This window comes from Myxine glutinosa, chromosome 6 (genome assembly GCF_964187855.1).
Source record: "Myxine glutinosa chromosome 6, kmMyxGlut1.1, whole genome shotgun sequence".
NCBI classification, from domain to species: domain Eukaryota; kingdom Metazoa; phylum Chordata; class Myxini; order Myxiniformes; family Myxinidae; genus Myxine; species Myxine glutinosa.
The window spans coordinates 9815489-9842369 of record NC_136266.1 but is presented as its reverse complement, the minus strand read 5'-3'; positions in this window follow the sequence as shown (position 1 = coordinate 9842369).

Sequence of the window (26881 nt, the reverse complement as noted above, 5' to 3'; positions counted from 1 at the left end):
AGAATTACCCTTTAGAATTACACTTTAGAATTACCCTTTAGAATTACCCTTTAGAATTACACTTTATAATTTCACTTTAGAATTACACTTTATAATTACACTTTAAAATTACACTTTATAATTACACTTTAAAATTACACTTTAGAATTACCCTTTAGAATTACACTTTATAATTACACTTTAGAATTACACTTTATAATTACACTTTAGAATTACACTTTAGAATTACCCTTTTGAATTACACTTTATAATTACACTTTAGAATTACACTTTATAATTACACTTTAGAATTACACTTTAGAATTACCCTTTAGAATTACCCTTTTGAATTACACTTTATAATTACACTTTAGAATTACACTTTATAATTACACTTTAGAATTACACTTTAGAATTACCCTTTAGAATTACCCTTTAGAATTACCCTTTAGAATTACACTTTAGAATTACCGTTTATAATTACCCTTTAGAATTACCATTTAAAATTACCCTTTAGAATTACCCTTTAAAATTACACTTTAGAATTACCCTTTAGAATTACCCTTTAGAATTACCCATTAAAATTACCCTTTAGAATTACCCTTTAAAATTACACTTTAGAATTACCCTTTAGAATTACCCTTTAGAATTACCCATTAGAATTACCCTTTAGAATTACCCTTTAGAATTACCCATTAGAATTACCCTTTTGAATTACCCTTTAAAATTACACTTTAGAATTACCCTTTAGAATTACCCATTAGAATTACCCTTTTGAATTACCCTTTAAAATTACACTTTAGAATTACCCTTTAGAATTACCCTTTAGAATTACCCATTAGAATTACCCATTAGAATTACCCTTTTGAATTACCCTTTAAAATTACACTTTAGAATTACCCTTTAGAATTACCCTTTAGAATTACCCTTTAGAATTACCCATTAGAATTTCCCTTTTGAATTACCCTTTAAAATTACACTTTAGAATTACCGTTTAGAATTACCCTTTAGAATTACCCATTAGAATTACCCTTTAGAATTACCCATTAGAATTACCCTTTTGAATTACCCTTTAAAATTACACTTTAGAATTACCCTTTAGAATTACCCTTTAGAATTACCCATTAGAATTACCCTTTTGAATTACCCTTTAAAATTACACTTTAGAATTACCCTTTAGAATTACCCTTTAGAATTACCCATTAGAATTACCCTTTTGAATTACCCTTTAAAATTACACTTTAGAATTACCCTTTAGAATTACCCTTTAGAATTACCCTTTAGAATTACCCATTAGAATTACCCTTTTGAATTACCCTTTAAAATTACACTTTAGAATTACCCTTTAGAATTACCCTTTAGAAATACCCTTTAGAATTACCCTTTATAATTACACTTTATAATTATCCTTTAGAATTACCCTTTAGAATTACACTTTAGAATTACACTTTATAATTATCCTTTTGAATTACCCTTTAGAATTACACTTTAGAATTACCCTTTAGAATTACCCTTTATAATTACACTTTATAATTATCCTTTAGAATTACCCTTTAGAATTACCCTTTAGAATTACCCTTTAGAATTACCCTTTAGAATTACCCTTTATAATTGCACTTTATAATTATCCTTTAGAATTACCCTTTAGAATTACACTTTAGAATTGCCCTTTAGAATTACCCTTTAGAATTACCCTTTAGAATTACACTTTATAATTATCCTTTAGAATTACCCTTTAGAATTACCCTTTGGAATTACACTTTAGAATTACCCTTTATAATTACACTTTAGAATTACCCTTTGGAATTACACTTTAGAATTACCCTTTATAATTACACTTTAGAATTACCCTTTGGAATTACACTTTAGAATTACCCTTTATAATTACACTTTAGAATTACCCTTTGGAATTACACTTTAGAATTACCCTTTATAATTACACTTTATAATTATCCTTTAGAATTACCCTTTAGAATTACCCTTTTGAATTATCCTTTAAAATTACCCTTTAGAATTACCCATTAGAATTACCCTTGAGAATTACCCTTTAGAATTACCGTTTATAATTACCCTTTAGAATTACCCTTTAAAATTACCCTTTAGAATTACCCTTTAAAATTACCCTTTAGAATTACCCTTTAAAATTACCCTTTTGAATTACCCTTTAAAATTACACTTTAGAATTACCCTTTAGAATTACCCTTCAGAATTACCCATTAGAATTTCCCTTTAGAATTACCCTTTAGAATTACCCTTTAGAATTACCCTTTAGAATTACCCTTTAGAATTACCCTTTAGAATTACCCTTTAGAATTACACTTTAGAATTACACTTTAGAATTACCCTTTAGAATTACACTTTATAATTATCCTTTAGAATTACCCTTTAGAATTACCCTTTAGAATTACACTTGAGAATTACACTTTAGAATTACACTTTAGAATTACCCTTTCTAATTACACTTTACAATTATCCTTTAGAATTACCCTTTAGAATTACCCTTTAGAATTACCCTTTAGAATTACACTTTAGAATTACACTTTAGAATTACCCTTTCTAATTACACTTTATAATTATCCTTTAGAATTACCCTTTAGAATTACACTTTAGAATTACCCTTTCTAATTACACTTTATAATTATCCTTTAGAATTACCCTTTAGAATTACCCTTTAAAATTACACTTTAGAATTACCCTTTAGAATTACCCTTTAGAATTACCCATTAGAATTACCCTTTAGAATTACCCTTTAGAATTACCCATTAGAATTACCCTTTTGAATTACCCTTTAAAATTACACTTTAGAATTACCCTTTAGAATTACCCATTAGAATTACCCTTTTGAATTGCCCTTTAAAATTACACTTTAGAATTACCCTTTAGAATTACCCTTTAGAATTACCCATTAGAATTACCCATTAGAATTACCCTTTTGAATTACCTTTTAAAATTACACTTTAGAATTACCCTTTAGAATTACCCTTTAGAATTACCCTTTAGAATTACCCATTAGAATTACCCTTTTGAATTACCCTTTAAAATTACACTTTAGAATTACCCTTTAGAATTACCCTTTAGAATTACCCATTAGAATTACCCTTTAGAATTACCCATTAGAATTACCCTTTTGAATTACCCTTTAAAATTACACTTTAGAATTACCCTTTAGAATTACCCTTTAGAATTACCCATTAGAATTACCCTTTTGAATTACCCTTTAAAATTACACTTTAGAATTACCCTTTAGAATTACCCTTTAGAATTACCCATTAGAATTACCCTTTTGAATTACCCTTTAAAATTACACTTTAGAATTACCCTTTAGAATTACCCTTTAGAATTACCCTTTAGAATTACACATTAGAATTACCCTTTTGAATTACCCTTTAAAATTACACTTTAGAATTACCCTTTAGAATCACCCTTTAGAAATACCCTTTAGAATTACCCTTTATAATTACACTTTATAATTATCCTTTAGAATTACCCTTTAGAATTACACTTTAGAATTACACTTTATAATTATCCTTTTGAATTACCCTTTAGAATTACACTTTAGAATTACCCTTTAGAATTACCCTTTATAATTACACTTTATAATTATCCTTTAGAATTACCCTTTAGAATTACCCTTTAGAATTACCCTTTAGAATTACCCTTTAGAATTACCCTTTATAATTGCACTTTATAATTATCCTTTAGAATTACCCTTTAGAATTACACTTTAGAATTGCCCTTTAGAATTACCCTTTAGAATTACCCTTTAGAATTACACTTTATAATTATCCTTTAGAATTACCCTTTATAATTATCCTTTAGAATTACCCTTTGGAATTACACTTTAGAATTACCCTTTATAATTACACTTTATAATTATCCTTTAGAATTACCCTTTAGAATTACCCTTTTGAATTACCCTTTAAAATTACACTTTAGAATTACCCTTTAGAATTACCCTTTAGAATTACCCATTAGAATTTCCCTTTAGAATTACCCTTTAGAATTACCGTTTATAATTACCCTTTAGAATTACCCTTTAAAATTACCCTTTAGAATTACCCTTTAAAATTACCCTTTAGAATTACCCTTTAAAATTACCCTTTTGAATTACCCTTTAAAATTACACTTTAGAATTACCCTTTAGAATTACCCTTCAGAATTACCCATTAGAATTTCCCTTTAGAATTACCCTTTAGAATTACCCTTTAGAATTACCCTTTAGAATTACCCTTTAGAATTACCCTTTAGAATTACACTTTAGAATTACCCTTTAGAATTACCCTTTAGAATTACCCTTTCTAATTACACTTTATAATTATCCTTTAGAATTACCCTTTAGAATTACACTTTAGAATTACCCTTTAGAATTACCCTTTAGAATTACACTTTATAATTACCCTTTATAATTATCCTTTAGAATTACCCTTTAGAATTACACTTTAGAATTACCCTTTAGAATTACCCTTTAGAATTACACTTTATAATTACCCTTTAGAATTACCCATTAGAATTACCCTTTAGAATTACCCTTTAGAATTACCCTTTAGAATTACACTTTATAATTACCCTTTAGAATTACCCATTAGAATTACCCTTTTGAATTGCCCTTTAAAATTACACTTTAGAATTACCCTTTAGAATTACCCTTTAGAATTACCCATTAGAATTAACCATTAGAATTACCCTTTTGAATTACCTTTTAAAATTACACTTTAGAATTACCCTTTAGAATTACCCTTTAGAATTACCCTTTAGAATTACCCATTAGAATTACCCTTTTGAATTACCCTTTAAAATTACACTTTAGAATTACCCTTTAGAATTACCCTTTAGAATTACCCATTAGAATTACCCTTTAGAATTACCCATTAGAATTACCCTTTTGAATTACCCTTTAAAATTACACTTTAGAATTACCCTTTAGAATTACCCTTTAGAATTACCCATTAGAATTACCCTTTTGAATTACCCTTTAAAATTACACTTTAGAATTACCCTTTAGAATTACCCTTTAGAATTACCCATTAGAATTACCCTTTTGAATTACCCTTTAAAATTACACTTTAGAATTACCCTTTAGAATTACCCTTTAGAATTACCCTTTAGAATTACACATTAGAATTACCCTTTTGAATTACCCTTTAAAATTACACTTTAGAATTACCCTTTAGAATTACCCTTTAGAAATACCCTTTAGAATTACCCTTTATAATTACACTTTATAATTATCCTTTAGAATTACCCTTTAGAATTACACTTTAGAATTACACTTTATAATTATCCTTTTGAATTACCCTTTAGAATTACACTTTAGAATTACCCTTTAGAATTACCCTTTATAATTACACTTTATAATTATCCTTTAGAATTACCCTTTAGAATTACCCTTTAGAATTACCCTTTAGAATTACCCTTTAGAATTACCCTTTATAATTGCACTTTATAATTATCCTTTAGAATTACCCTTTAGAATTACACTTTAGAATTGCCCTTTAGAATTACCCTTTAGAATTACCCTTTAGAATTACACTTTATAATTATCCTTTAGAATTACCCTTTATAATTATCCTTTAGAATTACCCTTTGGAATTACACTTTAGAATTACCCTTTATAATTACACTTTATAATTATCCTTTAGAATTACCCTTTAGAATTACCCTTTTGAATTACCCTTTAAAATTACACTTTAGAATTACCCTTTAGAATTACCCTTTAGAATTACCCATTAGAATTTCCCTTTAGAATTACCCTTTAGAATTACCGTTTATAATTACCCTTTAGAATTACCCTTTAAAATTACCCTTTAGAATTACCCTTTAAAATTACCCTTTAGAATTACCCTTTAAAATTACCCTTTTGAATTACCCTTTAAAATTACACTTTAGAATTACCCTTTAGAATTACCCTTCAGAATTACCCATTAGAATTTCCCTTTAGAATTACCCTTTAGAATTACCCTTTAGAATTACCCTTTAGAATTACCCTTTAGAATTACCCTTTAGAATTACACTTTAGAATTACCCTTTAGAATTACCCTTTAGAATTACCCTTTCTAATTACACTTTATAATTATCCTTTAGAATTACCCTTTAGAATTACACTTTAGAATTACCCTTTAGAATTACCCTTTAGAATTACCCTTTCTAATTACACTTTATAATTATCCTTTAGAATTACCCTTTAGAATTACCCTTTAGAATTACCCTTTAGAATTACACTTTATAATTACACTTTAGAATTACCCTTTAGAATTACACTTTAGAATTACACTTTAGAATTACCCTTTCTAATTACACTTTATAATTATCTTTTAGAATTACCCTTTAGAATTACCCTTTAGAATTACCCTTTAGAATTACACTTTATAATTACACTTTAGAATTACCCTTTAGAATTACCCTTTAGAATTACACTTTAGAATTACCCTTTCTAATTACACTTTAGAATTATCCTTTAGAATTACCCTTTAGAATTACCCTTTAGAATTACCCTTTAGAATTACCCTTTAGAATTACCCTTTAGAATTACACTTTAGAATTACACTTTAGAATTACCCTTTATAATTACACTTTATAATTACCCTTTAGAATTACCCTTTATAATTACACTTTAGAATCACCCTTTAGAATTACACTTTAGAATTACCCTTTAGAATTACCCTTTATAATTACACTTTAGAATTACCCTTTAGAATTACCCTTTAGAATTACACTTTAGAATTACACTTTAGAATTACCCTTTAGAATTACCCTTTAGAATTACACTTTAGAATTACACTTTAGAATTACCCTTTATAATTACACTTTAGAATTACACTTTAGAATTACACTTTAGAATTACCCTTTATAATTACACTTTATAATTACACTTTATAATTACACTTTATAATTACACTTTATAATTACACTTTATAATTACCCTTTAGAATTACACTTTAGAATTACACTTTATAATTACACTTTAGAATTGCCCTTTAGAATTACCCTTTAGAATTACCCTTTAGAATTACCCTTTAGAATTACCCTTTAGAATTACCCTTTAGAATTACACTTTATAATTACACTTTATAATTACACTTTATAATTACACTTTAGAATTACCCTTTAGAATTACCCTTTAGAATTACCCTTTAGAATTACACTTTATAATTACACTTTATAATTACCCTTTATAATTACACTTTATAATTACACTTTATAATTACACTTTATAATTACACTTTAGAATTACCCTTTAGAATTACCCTTTAGAATTACCCTTTAGAATTACACTTTATAATTACACTTTATAATTACCCTTTAGAATTACCCTTTAGAATTACCCTTTAGAATTACACTTTATAATTACACTTTATAATTACACTTTAGAATTACACTTTAGAATTACCCTTTATAATTACCCTTTAGAATTACCCTTTAGAATTACCCTTTAGAATTACACTTTAGAATTACACTTTATAATTACACTTTAGAATTACCCTTTAGAATTACCCTTTATAATTACCCTTTAGAATTACCCTTTCTAATTACACTTTATAATTATCCTTTAGAATTACCCTTTAGAATTACCCTTTAGAATTACACTTTAGAATTACACTTTAGAATTACACTTTATAATTACACTTTAGAATTACACTTTAGAATTACACTTTATAATTACACTTTAGAATTACCCTTTAGAATTACCCTTTAGAATTACCCTTTAGAATTGCACTTTATAATTACACTTTATAATTACACTTTAGAATTACACTTTATAATTACACTTTAGAATTACCGTTTATAATTACCCTTTAGAATTACCCTTTAAAATTACCCTTTAGAATTACCCTTTAGAATTACCCTTTAGAATTACACTTTAGAATTACCCTTTAGAATTACCCTTTAGAATTACACTTTAGAATTACCCTTTAGAATTACCCTTTAGAATTACACTTTATAATTTCACTTTAGAATTACACTTTATAATTACACTTTAAAATTACAATTTATAATTACACTTTAAAATTACACTTTAGAATTATAATAATAATAATAATAATTCATTTATTTTGTATAGCGCTTTTCCAGAAGCCCAAAGGCGCTTTGACAGAGTGGAAAACATAATGCATAACAATACATGAAAACAACAATTGCAAAAAGACAAGAATCAAGAAAACAAACAGCAGCGATATACGGCATATATATATAAGACAAGAATCAAAAAGACAAGACAAGAATCAATAGGGAAATATTTAAAGCAAAAGGAGGGAGAAGGAGAAGAGATAGTCAGGGGTTAAATGCTGTGGGTTGAATGTTGAATGCAGCGTTGAACAGGTGGGTCTTTAGTGATGTTTTGAATGTGGTGAGTGAGGAGGAGTCTCTGATGGTGTGAGGTAGTGAGTTCCAGAGGGTGGGAGCAGCGATGGAGAAGGCCCTGTCCCCCAGGATCTGAATTTGGTCCGGATGGAGGGGGTCAGGAGGTTGGTACCAGCAGAGCGGAGGTTGCGGGTGGGAGTGTGTCTGGAGAGGAGGTCAGCCAGGTAGGATGGGGCCAGGTTATGGAGGGCTTTGTATGTCAAGAGGAGGATTTTGTACTGGATTCTCTGGGGGATGGGGAGCCAGTGAAGCTTGTAAAGGACGGGGGTGATGTGGTCACGGGTCCGGGAATGAGTGAGTAGACGGGCAGCGGAGTTCTGAATGTATTGGAGTTTATTGGTGATTTTTGAGGGTGAACCATAGAGGAGGCTATTGCAGTAGTCCAGACGGGAGGTGATGAAGGCGTGGATGAGGGTTTCTGCAGCCGTGGAGGAGAGGGATGAGCGGAGACGGGCAATGTTTTTCAGGTGAAAGAAGGCTGACTTTGTGATCTGTTTAGTGTATTTGTCGAAGGAAAGGGTTTGGTCAAAGATGACGCCAAGATTCCGGATGTGAGGGGAGGTGGATACTGGGATACCGTCGATGTTGAGGGCAAAGTTATGGGTGGATTTTGTGAGCGTTTTTGGGCCAATGATGATTATTTCAGATTTATCACAGTTAAGCTTGAGGAAGTTGATTTGAAGCCAGGATTTTATTTCAGTGATGCAGTTTGTCAGGATAGAGTGGGTGTCGGTGGAGACGGACTTGGTGGAGATGAAAAGCTGGATGTCATCGGCGAAGCAGTGGAATTGGAGACCATGACGGCGGATTAAGTGACCGAGCGGGGACAGGTAAAGGATGAAGAGGAGGGGGCCAAGAACTGAACCTTGGGGGACACCTTGGGGGAGGGGAGCAGTGGGGGATTTGCAGTTATTGATGGAGATGAACTGGCATCTGTCAGAGAGGTATGATTTAATCCAAGAGAGGGCAGTGCCGGTGACGTTAAAGGTGGATTCAAGTCGGGTGAGGAGGATAGTGTGATCGATGGTGTCAAAGGCAGCGCTGAGGTCGAGGAGGACGAGAATGTTGAGGTTGCCAGCGTCAGAGGAGAGGAGAAGGTCGTTGGTGATTTTGAGGAGAGCAGTTTCAGTACTGTGGTTGGAGCGGAATCCGGATTGGAATGTTTCATACAAGTTATTGGCAGAGAGATGATGTTTGAGTTGAGTGGCTACAGCGCGTTCCAAAACTTTTGACAGAAAGGGTAGGTTGGAGATGGGTCTGAAGTTGTTTAGGGTGTCAGGGTTTAGACCAGGTTTTTTTAGAATGGGGGTAACAGCAGCAATTTTGAGGGAAGGTGGGACGATGCCTGTAGACAGGGAGGAGTTTATTGTTGCAATGATAAGTGGAGAGAGAGCAGGGAGGGAGGCTTTGACAAAGCTGGAGGGGATGGGGTCAAGAGTGCAGGTGGCAGTTTTCATTCCTATGAGGAGTTCAGAGAGGTCAGTAGGAGAGATTGGGGAGAACCGAGACAGGGGATGGCAGGACAAGGGGGGGGCAGGTGGTTGGAGGGGGAGCGGGTGCGGCGGTGGTCAAGCTGTTGTAGATGTTGTCAATTTTGCGTTGGAAGAAAGAGAGGAAGGAGATGCAGTTGTCTACTGTGAATGACTGGGTGGTGGTGTTCAGGGGGCGGAGGAGTTTGTTTATTGTCGAGAAGAGTGCTTTTGGGTTTCCGGAGCCAGAGTGGATAATTTGAGAGTAGTAGGCAGAGCGGGCGCGGGAGAGGGCATCTTTGTAGTGTTGTATGTGGTCCTTGTAGGCTTGGGAGTGAACTGTGAGACCCGTTTTATTGCGGAGTCTTTCAAGTTGGCGAGCACGAGTTTTCATCAGGTGGAGTTCAGGGGTAAACCAGGGAGCAGAATGGGTGAAAGAAACTGTTTTGGTTTTTACAGGCGCAAGCTGGTCAAGGCAGGAGGAGAGAGTGTGGTTGTAGTAGTCAGTGAGGTCGGAAGGGGTGTGGAGGTCAATGAAGGGAGAAGTGGACATTTTTTCAGAGAGGGTGGATGAGAATGAGGTAGGTGAAAGAGCGTTTAGCTTACGGAAGTTGATTGTGCGATAATGCCTTGGTGTTGGGGCGGGGATGTTGATGGTCAGAGTGATGGCTAAGTGGTCAGAGAGGGTGAGGTCGGAGCCATAGAGATGGTGCAAATTTAATCCAGTGGAGCAGACAAGGTCCAAAATGTGACCACGGATATGGGTAGGAAAGTCGACATGTTGAGTGAGGTTAAAGCAGGTGAGTAAATCAGTGAAGTCAGTGGTTATTGTGGAGTCAGTGGAGTCCATGTGGATATTGAAATCACCAAGGAGGAGGATTGAGGGGGAGAGGGAACATAGCTGGGTCAGAAAGTAGGAGAAGTCAGACAGGAATGATGGGTGTGGTTTGGGAGGGCGGTAGACGACAGCCATGACTGACTGCGTGTGACCAGAGAGTTTTAAAGCCAGGTGTTCAAATGATGGAGCAGATGAGATGGAGATGAGGTTGGTCTTGATGTCTTGACGGTGGATAACGGCAATTCCACCACCTCGGCCCTCCGAGCGTGGTTTATTGACGTAGGAATATCCATTGGGTGTGGTGAGGTTGAGTGTGTAGTAGTCCAGAGGTTGTTGCCAGGTTTCGGTGAGACAGAGAAAGTCCAGTTTGTTATCCAGGATGTATTCGTTCAGGATGAGGCATTTATTGTTGAGGGACCGGGTGTTGAACAGGGTGAGCTTGATGTTGTTTTGAACAGCAGGGATGAATTCAGGTGATTTAGCCAGGGTTCGTAGGCAAGAGGTGCGATCGTGTGGGTTGCTGTGACCAGGTGCGCTGGGACGAAGAGTGAGAGTGCGCTGAGCCGACCAGAGGACGGGGATGGAGTGACCTGATTGCAAATAAACAAACTTGCGACCGGAGCCACGGTGAATGTACCTGGGTCGTCGGAGGAGTCCATTTGATTTGATGGCAGAGATGCATGATGGGGTGGAGCGGGTATTGAGCAGAAGAAGCCTTGCGGCGGAGTACTTCAGAGCCATGCCAGGCAGGAGCGAAGGGACGAGTACGAGGCCAAGGTCGAGGAGGCAAAGCGGCAAACGCAGCGGCAAACGCAGCGGCAAACGCAGCGGCAAACGACTGCAGCCGCTAATCAAGACCACAGCGGCAAACAAGGCCACAAGGCCACCAAGACCACAAGGCCACCGGCAAACAAGGCCACGGCCACAAACAACGGGAGCGGGCCTTTCGATTCCGTATTCCGTACCATCAAAAGCAGATTCCGTTATCCAGCCGGAGAACACGCGGCACGTGCGGGTGTGAAAAGGCAGGACAGGTGTGAGATGTCAGGTCAGAAAAGTAGAAGCAGACCCTGTACATCCATCCAGTCGGAGAAGCGGCGAATATGCAACGCCAGCGTCCTCTCGCAACCGAACCCCGAATTACCCTTTAGAATTACACTTTATAATTACACTTTAGAATTACACTTTATAATTACACTTTAGAATTACACTTTAGAATTACACTTTAAAATTACCCTTTAGAATTACCCTTTAAAATTACCCTTTAGAATTACCCTTTAGAATTACACTTTAGAATTACCGTTTATAATTACCCTTTAGAATTACCCTTTAAAATTACCCTTTAGAATTACCCTTTAAAATTACACTTTAGAATTACCCATTAGAATTACCCATTAGAATTACCCTTTTGAATTACACTTTATAATTACACTTTAGAATTACACTTTATAATTACACTTTAGAATTACACTTTAGAATTACACTTTAAAATTACACTTTAGAATTACCCTTTAGAATTACCCTTTAGAATTACCCTTTAGAATTACACTTTAGAATTACCGTTTATAATTACCCTTTAGAATTACCCTTTAAAATTACCCTTTAGAATTACCCTTTAAAATTACACTTTAGAATTACCCTTTAGAATTACCCTTTAGAATTACCCATTAAAATTACCCTTTAGAATTACCCTTTAAAATTACACTTTAGAATTACCCTTTAGAATTACCCTTTAGAATTACCCATTAGAATTACCCTTTAGAATTACCCTTTAGAATTACCCATTAGAATTACCCTTTTGAATTACCCTTTAAAATTACACTTTAGAATTACCCTTTAGAATTACCCATTAGAATTACCCTTTTGAATTACCCTTTAAAATTACACTTTAGAATTACCCTTTAGAATTACCCTTTAGAATTACCCATTAGAATTACCCATTAGAATTACCCTTTTGAATTACCCTTTAAAATTACACTTTAGAATTACCCTTTAGAATTACCCTTTAGAATTACCCTTTAGAATTACCCATTAGAATTACCCTTTTGAATTACCCTTTAAAATTACACTTTAGAATTACCGTTTAGAATTACCCTTTAGAATTACCCATTAGAATTACCCTTTAGAATTACCCATAAGAATTACCCTTTTGAATTACCCTTTAAAATTACACTTTAGAATTACCCTTTAGAATTACCCTTTAGAATTACCCATTAGAATTACTCTTTTGAATTACCCTTTAAAATTACACTTTAGAATTACCCTTTAGAATTACCCTTTAGAATTACCCATTAGAATTACCCTTTTGAATTACCCTTTAAAATTACACTTTAGAATTACCCTTTAGAATTACCCTTTAGAATTACCCTTTAGAATTACCCATTAGAATTACCCTTTTGAATTACCCTTTAAAATTACACTTTAGAATTACCCTTTAGAATTACCCTTTAGAATTACCCTTTAGAAATACCCTTTAGAATTACCCTTTATAATTACACTTTATAATTATCCTTTAGAATTACCCTTTAGAATTACACTTTAGAATTACACTTTATAATTATCCTTTTGAATTACCCTTTAGAATTACACTTTAGAATTACCCTTTAGAATTACCCTTTATAATTACACTTTATAATTATCCTTTAGAATTACCCTTTAGAATTACCCTTTAGAATTACCCTTTAGAATTACCCTTTAGAATTACCCTTTATAATTGCACTTTATAATTATCCTTTAGAATTACCCTTTAGAATTACACTTTAGAATTGCCCTTTAGAATTACCCTTTAGAATTACCCTTTAGAATTACACTTTATAATTATCCTTTAGAATTACCCTTTAGAATTACCCTTTATAATTACACTTTAGAATTACCCTTTGGAATTACACTTTAGAATTACCCTTTATAATTACACTTTAGAATTACCCTTTGGAATTACACTTTAGAATTACCCTTTATAATTACACTTTAGAATTACCCTTTGGAATTACACTTTAGAATTACCCTTTATAATTACACTTTATAATAATCCTTTAGAATTACCCTTTAGAATTACCCTTTTGAATTATCCTTTAAAATTACCCTTTAGAATTACCCATTAGAATTTCCCTTTAGAATTACCCTTTAGAATTACCGTTTATAATTACCCTTTAGAATTACCCTTTAAAATTACCCTTTAGAATTACCCTTTAAAATTACCCTTTAGAATTACCCTTTAAAATTACCCTTTTGAATTACCCTTTAAAATTACACTTTAGAATTACCCTTTAGAATTACCCTTCAGAATTACCCATTAGAATTTCCCTTTAGAATTACCCTTTAGAATTACCCTTTAGAATTACCCTTTAGAATTACCCTTTAGAATTACCCTTTAGAATTACCCTTTAGAATTACACTTTAGAATTACACTTTAGAATTACCCTTTCTAATTACACTTTATAATTATCCTTTAGAATTACCCTTTAGAATTACCCTTTAGAATTACCCTTTAGAATTACACTTTAGAATTACCCTTTCTAATTACACTTTATAATTATCCTTTAGAATTACCCTTTAGAATTACACTTTAGAATTACCCTTTCTAATTACACTTTATAATTATCCTTTAGAATTACCCTTTAGAATTACCCTTTAAAATTACACTTTAGAATTACCCTTTAGAATTACCCTTTAGAATTACCCATTAGAATTACCCTTTAGAATTACCCTTTAGAATTACCCATTAGAATTACCCTTTTGAATTACCCTTTAAAATTACACTTTAGAATTACCCTTTAGAATTACCCATTAGAATTACCCTTTTGAATTGCCCTTTAAAATTACACTTTAGAATTACCCTTTAGAATTACCCTTTAGAATTACCCATTAGAATTACCCATTAGAATTACCCTTTTGAATTACCTTTTAAAATTACAGTTTAGAATTACCCTTTAGAATTACCCTTTAGAATTACCCTTTAGAATTACCCATTAGAATTACCCTTTTGAATTACCCTTTAAAATTACACTTTAGAATTACCCTTTAGAATTACCCTTTAGAATTACCCATTAGAATTACCCTTTAGAATTACCCATTAGAATTACCCTTTTGAATTACCCTTTAAAATTACACTTTAGAATTACCCTTTAGAATTACCCTTTAGAATTACCCATTAGAATTACCCTTTTGAATTACCCTTTAAAATTACACTTTAGAATTACCCTTTAGAATTACCCTTTAGAATTACCCATTAGAATTACCCTTTTGAATTACCCTTTAAAATTACACTTTAGAATTACCCTTTAGAATTACCCTTTAGAATTACCCTTTAGAATTACCCATTAGAATTACCCTTTTGAATTACCCTTTAAAATTACACTTTAGAATTACCCTTTAGAATTACCCTTTAGAAATACCCTTTAGAATTACCCTTTATAATTACACTTTATAATTATCCTTTAGAATTACCCTTTAGAATTACACTTTAGAATTACACTTTATAATTATCCTTTTGAATTACCCTTTAGAATTACACTTTAGAATTACCCTTTAGAATTACCCTTTATAATTACACTTTATAATTATCCTTTAGAATTACCCTTTAGAATTACCCTTTAGAATTACCCTTTAGAATTACCCTTTAGAATTACCCTTTATAATTGCACTTTATAATTATCCTTTAGAATTACCCTTTAGAATTACACTTTAGAATTGCCCTTTAGAATTACCCTTTAGAATTACCCTTTGGAATTACACTTTAGAATTACCCTTTATAATTACACTTTATAATTATCCTTTAGAATTACCCTTTAGAATTACCCTTTTGAATTACCCTTTAAAATTACACTTTAGAATTACCCTTTAGAATTACCCTTTAGAATTACCCATTAGAATTTCCCTTTAGAATTACCCTTTAGAATTACCGTTTATAATTACCCTTTAGAATTACCCTTTAAAATTACCCTTTAGAATTACCCTTTAAAATTACCCTTTAGAATTACCCTTTAAAATTACCCTTTTGAATTACCCTTTAAAATTACACTTTAGAATTACCCTTTAGAATTACCCTTCAGAATTACCCATTAGAATTTCCCTTTAGAATTACCCTTTAGAATTACCCTTTAGAATTACCCTTTAGAATTACCCTTTAGAATTACCCTTTAGAATTACACTTTAGAATTACCCTTTAGAATTACCCTTTCTAATTACCCTTTAGAATTACCCTTTATAATTACACTTTAGAATTACCCTTCAGAATTACCCATTAGAATTTCCCTTTAGAATTACCCTTTAGAATTACCGTTTATAATTACCCTTTAGAATTACCCTTTATAATTACCCTTTATAATTGCACTTTATAATTATCCTTTAGAATTACCCTTTAGAATTACACTTTAGAATTGCCCTTTAGAATTACCCTTTAGAATTACCCTTTAGAATTACACTTTATAATTACCCTTTATAATTATCCTTTAGAATTACCCTTTGGAATTACCCTTTAGAATTACCCTTTATAATTACACTTTAGAATTACCCTTCAGAATTACCCATTAGAATTTCCCTTTATAATTATCCTTTAGAATTACCCTTTAGAATTACCCTTTAGAATTACCCTTTAGAATTACACTTTATAATTACACTTTAGAATTACCCTTTAGAATTACACTTTAGAATTACACTTTAGAATTACCCTTTCTAATTACACTTTATAATTATCTTTTAGAATTACCCTTTAGAATTACCCTTTAGAATTACCCTTTAGAATTACACTTTATAATTACACTTTAGAATTACCCTTTAGAATTAACCTTTAGAATTACACTTTCGAATTTTTTTTTTTTTTTTTTTTTTTTTTTTTGAATACAATATCGAGGCTCGTGAAAGAGCGAACATTAATCACACAGAAAGACAAACCGACACATAAAACATATAACATAGGGAGCGGTAGACAAGATGGGGAGAGAGGGGGAAGGACACAAACACAACATTTGAGAGCAGGGACCGAGAGACATGGAGACATCGAGAGATCTGAGAGAGGGCGAGGGCTTTGGGGGGGGGGGGGCGTGGGAAGGGGGCAGTGGGAGAGGTATAAAACATATGGACACTGCCAGGACTTCCAGGAAAGAAGTTGGAATTTCAAACAAGGTGGATCTGGGGTGAATTAGCGGGGGTAGAAAAGATCAAGGTTTTGGATGGGGGAAGATAAGAGATGGTGGTGAACAGCTGTTTTAAAGACCTGGAGGGAGGAGTGGGATTGAAGGGAGTGAGGGAGTTTGTTCCAGAGGCGGGAGAAAAGAGGAATGAAAGAGTGAAGGTGAGCGGAGAGCCGAGATTTCGGCAGTTTAACCATCAGAGGGTTGCTGGCAGATCTTGTGCGACCTGTAGGAATATTTGGGGGACAGAGCACAGAGAGAGCTGGGGGTGCAAGGCCGGAGAGGAGTCGGTAGAAGACAGAAAGACCACCTACCTGCCTGCGGTGAGTGAGTGAAAGGCCCTCAGAGATAGCTTCATCGCGGGAGATTCCAATAATTCTGAAAGCTTTGGTTTCAACAGCGTGAAGCCGAGCTAGGTGTGAGGCAGGAGCACCGGCCCATAGGGGAGAACAGTATTCCATTGAGCTGCGGATGAAAGCCTTGTATGTGGTGAGGAGCTCAGGTGTGCCGAGGAAGGACTTCGCACGACGGAGGATGCCCAGTCGGCGACTGGCTTTGGAGGCCAGCTTGGAAATGTGGTTTTCCCAAGAAAGATCATGGCAGATAGTGAGACCCAAAATCTTGAGCGACAGAACTTCTTGGAGAGGATTGTTGAGAAAGTAGATGGGAGGGTTGTCCAGTCGATCTTTTCGGAGAGACATAGTAAGAGTGTGAGATTTGTCAGGATTGAAAGACATGTTCCACTTGTTTGACCAGTCTGTGATTTTGTCCAGGTCTTCAGAGAGTGAGGAGGCAGCAGACTGCCGATCTGAGGGAAGAGGAATGGAGCGGCAGAGAGTGGAGTCATCAGCAAAGAGATAGAGAGGATTTTCGAGAGAGTCAGAGAGATCATTGATGAAGACCAGAAAAAGCACGGGGCCCAGAACACTGCCTTGGGGAACTCCAGCCTGAACAGGAAGAGGAGATGAGAGAAACCCATTCAGGGCCACACGTTGACGACGACTAGAGAGGAAGTCCGCCAGCCATGCGTGGAGATTTCCATGGATACCAAAAGAGGAGAGTTTGGTGAGCAGAGCGGGGTGCCAGACCGTGTCGAAGGCACGTGATATGTCGAGGGAGACAGCTCTAATTTCCTGTTTGGCATTGAGGACCTCCATCCATTGTTGAGACAGCAGAAGCAGCATGTCCAGAGTAGAGTGACCTGGTCTGAAACCAAATTGATGATCAGAGATCAAGCCATTGGAGAAGAGGAAAGATTTCATATCAGAAGCAATGATGGATTCCATGACTTTGCTGATAATTGGGAGAAGGCTGATTGGTCTGTAGTTGCTAGGATCTGTTTTTGCACCTTTTTTGTGCAAAGCGGTGATGTTGGCTGATTTCCAAGCAGATGGCAGTTGACCTTGAGCAAAAGAGAGGGTGAAGAGAACAGAGAGAGGGTGAGATAGAGCAGCAGAGCAGGATTTTAGGACCCGTGGGCTGATGCCGTCGGGTCCAGTTGCAGAATCAGAGTCGAGGGTTGACAGAAACTTTTCCACCTTGTCAGGAGGAAAGGACACGGAGTCCAGGAGCAGCAGGGTACGACTGGGTATGGTGGGTACAGAGAGGGATGGGTTTGGGACACAAGATTTAGAGGCAAACACAGAGTTGAGGCATTCAGCTTTTTCACGTGCGGAGTCAGCTGTGTAGCCGTTTGAGGTAAGGGAGGGGATGGAGGGGGAACAAACACCAGAAACGGATTTGACCAGACGCCACCAGGATTTGGAAGAGGGAGACAGATAAGAGAGTTCGGTCTTGAGAACGGAGAGATATTGTTTCCTGGCTCTCCTGAGGGTGGACACACACTTGTTTCGGGCTTTGTGAAAGGAAATGAGATTTCCTTCCGTTGGATTTGCTTTCCAGGAGACGAAGGCAAGTTGTTTCTGGGCAACAGCCTCACCACAAGATTCCATGTACCATGGACGGGAGGAAGGGTATGACAACTGAAGACGAGATGGGATAAATCTGTGCATGAGAGAGAGCAATTTACTTTGGAAGAATTCCCAGGATGAGTTGATGTCAGAGGTGGTAGAGATGGGAGACCAGTCCAGATGATTGATGGCTGCTTGAAGACCGTGCCAGTTGGCCTGAGTGAAATGCCAGACTCGTCGACGCTGAGCAGGCTCCCTGAGGATGGTCAGAGAGATGTCCACTTTAACAAGGACATGATCAGATGTTCCGATCGGAGCAGAAGAAGAGCAGCAGACATTTTCAGGGAAGTTAGTCATAACCAAGTCCAGAAGAGAAGATGTTCCGTTGACTGAGATCCGGGTCGGGAAATTGACAGATTGTGTCAGTCCCAGTGAGTCGCAGAAGTCCTTTGCTGAGGAGCCATGGCTGGTGAGAGAGGTACCCACACCCAGCCAACTGGCATGATGACAGTTGAAATCACCACATATGAGGAAGAGAGAGTTGGGATGAGTAGATAGAAGTTGGTCCATATCATCAGACAGCGAGATGTAGATGGAGTCATCACTGTTTGGTGGACGGTACAACACACATATGAACAAGAGGTGGGAGCGAAGGGGAAGCCGTAGCCAGAGGTATTCCTGGGGGTGAGGTGGAGAGAGTGCAGTGCAGGGCGAGTGAGGAAGAGAGTTTTTGATAAAGATAGCAACCCCGCCTCCAGGACGAGGCTCAGGTCTATCATACCGGAGGAGGGAGTAGCCCGGGAGAGATACTATGGAATCAGAGACATCATAAAGGAGGAAAGTTTCTGTTAAGCAGATCACGTCTGGTTTGACAGAAGCAACCTGTATGGAGAGATCGGTTAAGTTTGAACGAAGGCCCCGGATGTTTGAGGTCCATACCGTTAATGAAGAGGAAGGGGGAGCATCAGATACAGAACAGGGGGGAGGAGGGGTAGGGTAAGATGTGGAAGAGGTGGAAGAGGTAGGGAGAGCTGTTGAAGGTGTGTCAGAGATTTCAGAATAGCTCGGAGAAAGGGAAGGATGGGGCGGACAAAAGGTTTGATGGTGATTGGGTGAGCCACAATGAGGTGTTATTTGAGGAGGGGGAAGAGCGAGGCAGAAGGTTGGGGGAGATGGAGGTGAGAGTTTGAAGGGGGAAGAAGCGGGGAGGACGCTTTGAGGAGGGGGAGTGAGCGGGGGGAAATTGAGAAGCAATGAGGGTGGGGAGATTTGAAGGGGAGGGGTGAGGGGGGAGTTTGGGAGGGAAGGGACAAGGGGAGGGATTTGAAAGGGATGGGATATGGGGGAGATTTGGAGGGGAGGGGTGAGGCAGGATTCTAGGAGGGGAGGGGCGAGGGGGCGTCTTGGCGTGGAGGGGTGAGGGGGTAGTTTAGGAGGGAGGGGGCAAGGGGGGAGATTTGAAAGTGATGGGTGATGGGGAAGATTTGGAGGGGAGGGGTGATGGGGAAGATTTGGAGGGGAGGGGTTATGGGGAAGATTTGGAGGGGAGGGGTGAGATTGGATTTTTGAAAGTGTACGATTTATGGGAAACGAACATTTATTGCAAAATGAGTTTCTTGTGACCTTCGAGTTAAAAATACGTTTAAGGACGCTGGATGGAGGATGGAGTGCAGGAGAGTTTAGGGAATGTAGAACAAAGGCACTATAGGAGATGGATATTTTTTTTGGGATGAATTGATTTGGTGAGCAAGTCGAAAGCAGCCTTTTAAAGAAGAAGAAGAAAAAGGTGTTATAAAATATGACGGAATACATAACTTGAGGGGAAAGTGTAAACATTGAAGGTTAATGAGTGAAAACTATCTGGGGAAATGGGGGAGAAACACGTGGTCGAAGAACGAACGAACGAATAAGAATGAATAAACGAATGAGAACAGAGAAGGAAATGTTTTTTTTTTTTTTTTTTTGAGTTGAGATTTACACAAGGAAGTAGGCTATGGGTGAAAAGACTGGGAATACAGAGAACGAAAGTTATTGGATCACAAACGACGGACCACTGAGAGAAAAACAAAGCCTCAAGGTTGTACAGTGCACACTGTACAAGGCCTTGCTCGCGACACGGCAAACAGACGATCAATTTATGAAAGATAAACACCGAGAAACAACCAAAGTTGCACACAATAACTTCACACACCGAAAGATAAATACAGTTTCGACAAAATACAATTGTGAACAGACTTAACTTCGAAAAACGTGGAGACCGTGTGGAGCTTCGAAAATCCCTGCCGCCGTCTCCAAGATCTCGCGAGATGATCTCGATCTCGCACTTCAGAATTACCCTTTCTAATTACACTTTAGAATTATCCTTTATAATTACACTTTAGAATTACCCTTTGGAATTACACTTTAGAATTACCCTTTATAATTACACTTTAGAATTACCCTTTGGAATTACACTTTAGAATTACCCTTTATAATTACACTTTAGAATTACCCTTTGGAATTACACTTTAGAATTACCCTTTATAATTACACTTTATAATTATCCTTTAGAATTACCCTTTAGAATTACCCTTTTGAATTATCCTTTAAAATTACCCTTTAGAATTACCCATTAGAATTACCCTTGAGAATTACCCTTTAGAATTACCGTTTATAATTACCCTTTAGAATTACCCTTTAAAATTACCCTTTAGAATTACCCTTTAAAATTACCCTTTAGAATTACCCTTTAAAATTACCCTTTTGAATTACCCTTTAAAATTACACTTTAGAATTACCCTTTAGAATTACCCTTCAGAATTACCCATTAGAATTTCCCTTTAGAATTACCCTTTAGAATTACCCTTTAGAATTACCCTTTAGAATTACCCTTTAGAATTACCCTTTAGAATTACCCTTTAGAATTACACTTTAGAATTACACTTTAGAATTACCCTTTCTAATTACACTTTATAATTATCCTTTAGAATTACCCTTTAGAATTACCCTTTAGAATTACCCTTTAGAATTACACTTTAGAATTACACTTTAGAATTACCCTTTCTAATTACACTTTATAATTATCCTTTAGAATTACCCTTTAGAATTACCCTTTAGAATTACACTTTAGAATTACACTTTAGAATTACCCTTTCTAATTACACTTTATAATTATCCTTTAGAATTACACTTTAGAATTACACTTTAGAATTACCCTTTAGAATTACCCTTTCTCATTACACTTTATAATTATCCTTTAGAATTACCCTTTCTCATTACACTTTATAATTATCCTTTAGAATTACCCTTTCTCATTACACTTTATAATTATCCTTTAGAATTACCCTTTCTCATTACACTTTATAATTATCCTTTAGAATTACCCTTTCTCATTACACTTTATAATTATCCTTTAGAATTACCCTTTCTCATTACACTTTATAATTATCCTTTAGAATTACCCTTTCTCATTACACTTTATAATTATCCTTTAGAATTACCCTTTGGAATTACACTTTATAATTATCCTTTAGAATTACCCTTTCTCATTACACTTTATAATTATCCTTTAGAATTACCCTTTAGAATTACCCTTTAAAATTACACTTTAGAATTACCCTTTAGAATTACCCTTTAGAATTACCCATGAGAATTACCCTTTAGAATTACCCTTTGGAATTACCCTTTAAAATTACACTTTAGAATTACCCTTTAGAATTACCCTTTAGAATTACCCATGAGAATTACCCTTTAGAATTACCCTTTAGAATTACCCATTAGAATTACCCTTTTGAATTACCCTTTAAAATTACACTTTAGAATTACCCTTTAGAATTACCCATTAGAATTACCCTTTTGAATTGCCCTTTAAAATTACACTTTAGAATTACCCTTTAGAATTACCCTTTAGAATTACCCATTAGAATTACCCATTAGAATTACCCTTTTGAATTACCTTTTAAAATTACACTTTAGAATTACCCTTTAGAATTACCCTTTAGAATTACCCTTTAGAATTACCCATTAGAATTACCCTTTTGAATTACCCTTTAAAATTACACTTTAGAATTACCCTTTAGAATTACCCTTTAGAATTACCCATTAGAATTACCCTTTAGAATTACCCATTAGAATTACCCTTTTGAATTACCCTTTAAAATTACACTTTAGAATTACCCTTTAGAATTACCCTTTAGAATTACCCATTAGAATTACCCTTTTGAATTACCCTTTAAAATTACACTTTAGAATTACCCTTTAGAATTACCCTTTAGAATTACCCATTAGAATTACCCTTTTGAATTACCCTTTAAAATTACACTTTAGAATTACCCTTTAGAATTACCCTTTAGAATTACCCTTTAGAATTACCCATTAGAATTACCCTTTTGAATTACCCTTTAAAATTACACTTTAGAATTACCCTTTAGAATTACCCTTTAGAAATACCCTTTAGAATTACCCTTTATAATTACACTTTATAATTATCCTTTAGAATTACCCTTTAGAATTACACTTTAGAATTACACTTTATAATTATCCTTTTGAATTACCCTTTAGAATTACACTTTAGAATTACCCTTTAGAATTACCCTTTAGAATTACCCTTTAGAATTACCCTTTATAATTGCACTTTATAATTATCCTTTAGAATTACCCTTTAGAATTACACTTTAGAATTGCCCTTTAGAATTACCCTTTAGAATTACCCTTTAGAATTACACTTTATAATTATCCTTTAGAATTACCCTTTATAATTATCCTTTAGAATTACCCTTTGGAATTACACTTTAGAATTACCCTTTATAATTACACTTTATAATTATCCTTTAGAATTACCCTTTAGAATTACCCTTTTGAATTACCCTTTAAAATTACACTTTAGAATTACCCTTTAGAATTACCCTTTAGAATTACCCATTAGAATTTCCCTTTAGAATTACCCTTTAGAATTACCGTTTATAATTACCCTTTAGAATTACCCTTTAAAATTACCCTTTAGAATTACCCTTTAAAATTACCCTTTAGAATTACCCTTTAAAATTACCCTTTTGAATTACCCTTTAAAATTACACTTTAGAATTACCCTTTAGAATTACCCTTCAGAATTACCCATTAGAATTTCCCTTTAGAATTACCCTTTAGAATTACCCTTTAGAATTACCCTTTAGAATTACCCTTTAGAATTACCCTTTAGAATTACACTTTAGAATTACCCTTTAGAATTACCCTTTCTAATTACACTTTATAATTATCCTTTAGAATTACCCTTTAGAATTACCCTTTAGAATTACCCTTTAGAATTACACTTTATAATTACACTTTAGAATTACCCTTTAGAATTACACTTTAGAATTACACTTTAGAATTACCCTTTCTAATTACACTTTATAATTATCTTTTAGAATTACCCTTTAGAATTACCCTTTAGAATTACCCTTTAGAATTACACTTTATAATTACACTTTAGAATTACCCTTTAGAATTACCCTTTATAATTACACTTTAGAATTACCCTTTCTAATTACACTTTAGAATTATCCTTTAGAATTACCCTTTAGAATTACCCTTTAGAATTACCCTTTAGAATTACCCTTTAGAATTACCCTTTAGAATTACACTTCAGAATTACACTTTAGAATTACCCTTTATAATTACACTTTATAATTACCCTTTAGAATTACCCTTTATAATTACACTTTAGAATCACCCTTTAGAATTACACTTTAGAATTACCCTTTAGAATTACCCTTTATAATTACACTTTAGAATTACCCTTTAGAATTACCCTTTAGAATTACACTTTAGAATTACACTTTAGAATTACCCTTTAGAATTACCCTTTAGAATTACACTTTAGAATTACACTTTAGAATTACCCTTTATAATTACACTTTAGAATTACACTTTAGAATTACACTTTAGAATTACCCTTTATAATTACACTTTATAATTACACTTTATAATTACACTTTATAATTACACTTTATAATTACACTTTATAATTACCCTTTAGAATTACACTTTAGAATTACACTTTATAATTACACTTTAGAATTGCCCTTTAGAATTACCCTTTAGAATTACCCTTTAGAATTACCCTTTAGAATTACCCTTTAGAATTACCCTTTAGAATTACACTTTATAATTACACTTTATAATTACACTTTATAATTACACTTTAGAATTACCCTTTAGAATTACCCTTTAGAATTACCCTTTAGAATTACACTTTATAATTACACTTTATAATTACCCTTTATAATTACACTTTATAATTACACTTTATAATTACACTTTATAATTACACTTTAGAATTACCCTTTAGAATTACCCTTTAGAATTACCCTTTAGAATTACACTTTATAATTACACTTTATAATTACCCTTTAGAATTACCCTTTAGAATTACCCTTTAGAATTACACTTTATAATTACACTTTATAATTACACTTTATAATTACACTTTAGAATTACCCTTTATAATTACCCTTTAGAATTACCCTTTAGAATTACCCTTTAGAATTACACTTTAGAATTACACTTTATAATTACACTTTAGAATTACCCTTTAGAATTACCCTTTATAATTACCCTTTAGAATTACCCTTTCTAATTACACTTTATAATTATCCTTTAGAATTACCCTTTAGAATTACCCTTTAGAATTACACTTTAGAATTACACTTTAGAATTACACTTTATAATTACACTTTAGAATTACATTTTAGAATTACACTTTATAATTACACTTTAGAATTACCCTTTAGAATTACCCTTTAGAATTACCCTTTAGAATTGCACTTTATAATTACACTTTATAATTACACTTTAGAATTACACTTTATAATTACACTTTAGAATTACCGTTTATAATTACCCTTTAGAATTACCCTTTAAAATTACCCTTTAGAATTACCCTTTAGGATTACCCTTTAGAATTACACTTTAGAATTACCCTTTAGAATTACCCTTTAGAATTACACTTTAGAATTACCCTTTAGAATTACCCTTTAGAATTACACTTTATAATTTCACTTTAGAATTACACTTTATAATTACACTTTAAAATTACAATTTATAATTACACTTTAAAATTACACTTTAGAATTACCCTTTAGAATTACACTTTATAATTACACTTTAGAATTACACTTTATAATTACACTTTAGAATTACACTTTAGAATTACACTTTAAAATTACCCTTTAGAATTACCCTTTAAAATTACCCTTTAGAATTACCCTTTAGAATTACACTTTAGAATTACCGTTTATAATTACCCTTTAGAATTACCCTTTAAAATTACCCTTTAGAATTACCCTTTAAAATTACACTTTAGAATTACCCATTAGAATTACCCATTAGAATTACCCTTTTGAATTACACTTTATAATTACACTTTAGAATTACACTTTATAATTACACTTTAGAATTACACTTTAGAATTACACTTTAAAATTACACTTTAGAATTACCCTTTAGAATTACCCTTTAGAATTACCCTTTAGAATTACACTTTAGAATTACCGTTTATAATTACCCTTTAGAATTACCCTTTAAAATTACCCTTTAGAATTACCCTTTAAAATTACACTTTAGAATTACCCTTTAGAATTACCCTTTAGAATTACCCATTAAAATTACCCTTTAGAATTACCCTTTAAAATTACACTTTAGAATTACCCTTTAGAATTACCCTTTAGAATTACCCATTAGAATTACCCTTTAGAATTACCCTTTAGAATTACCCATTAGAATTACCCTTTTGAATTACCCATTAAAATTACACTTTAGAATTACCCTTTAGAATTACCCATTAGAATTACCCTTTTGAATTACCCTTTAAAATTACACTTTAGAATTACCCTTTAGAATTACCCTTTAGAATTACCCATTAGAATTACCCATTAGAATTACCCTTTTGAATTACCCTTTAAAATTACACTTTAGAATTACCCTTTAGAATTACCCTTTAGAATTACCCTTTAGAATTACCCATTAGAATTACCCTTTTGAATTACCCTTTAAAATTACACTTTAGAATTACCGTTTAGAATTACCCTTTAGAATTACCCATTAGAATTACCCTTTAGAATTACCCATAAGAATTACCCTTTTGAATTACCCTTTAAAATTACACTTTAGAATTACCCTTTAGAATTACCCTTTAGAATTACCCATTAGAATTACCCTTTTGAATTACCCTTTAAAATT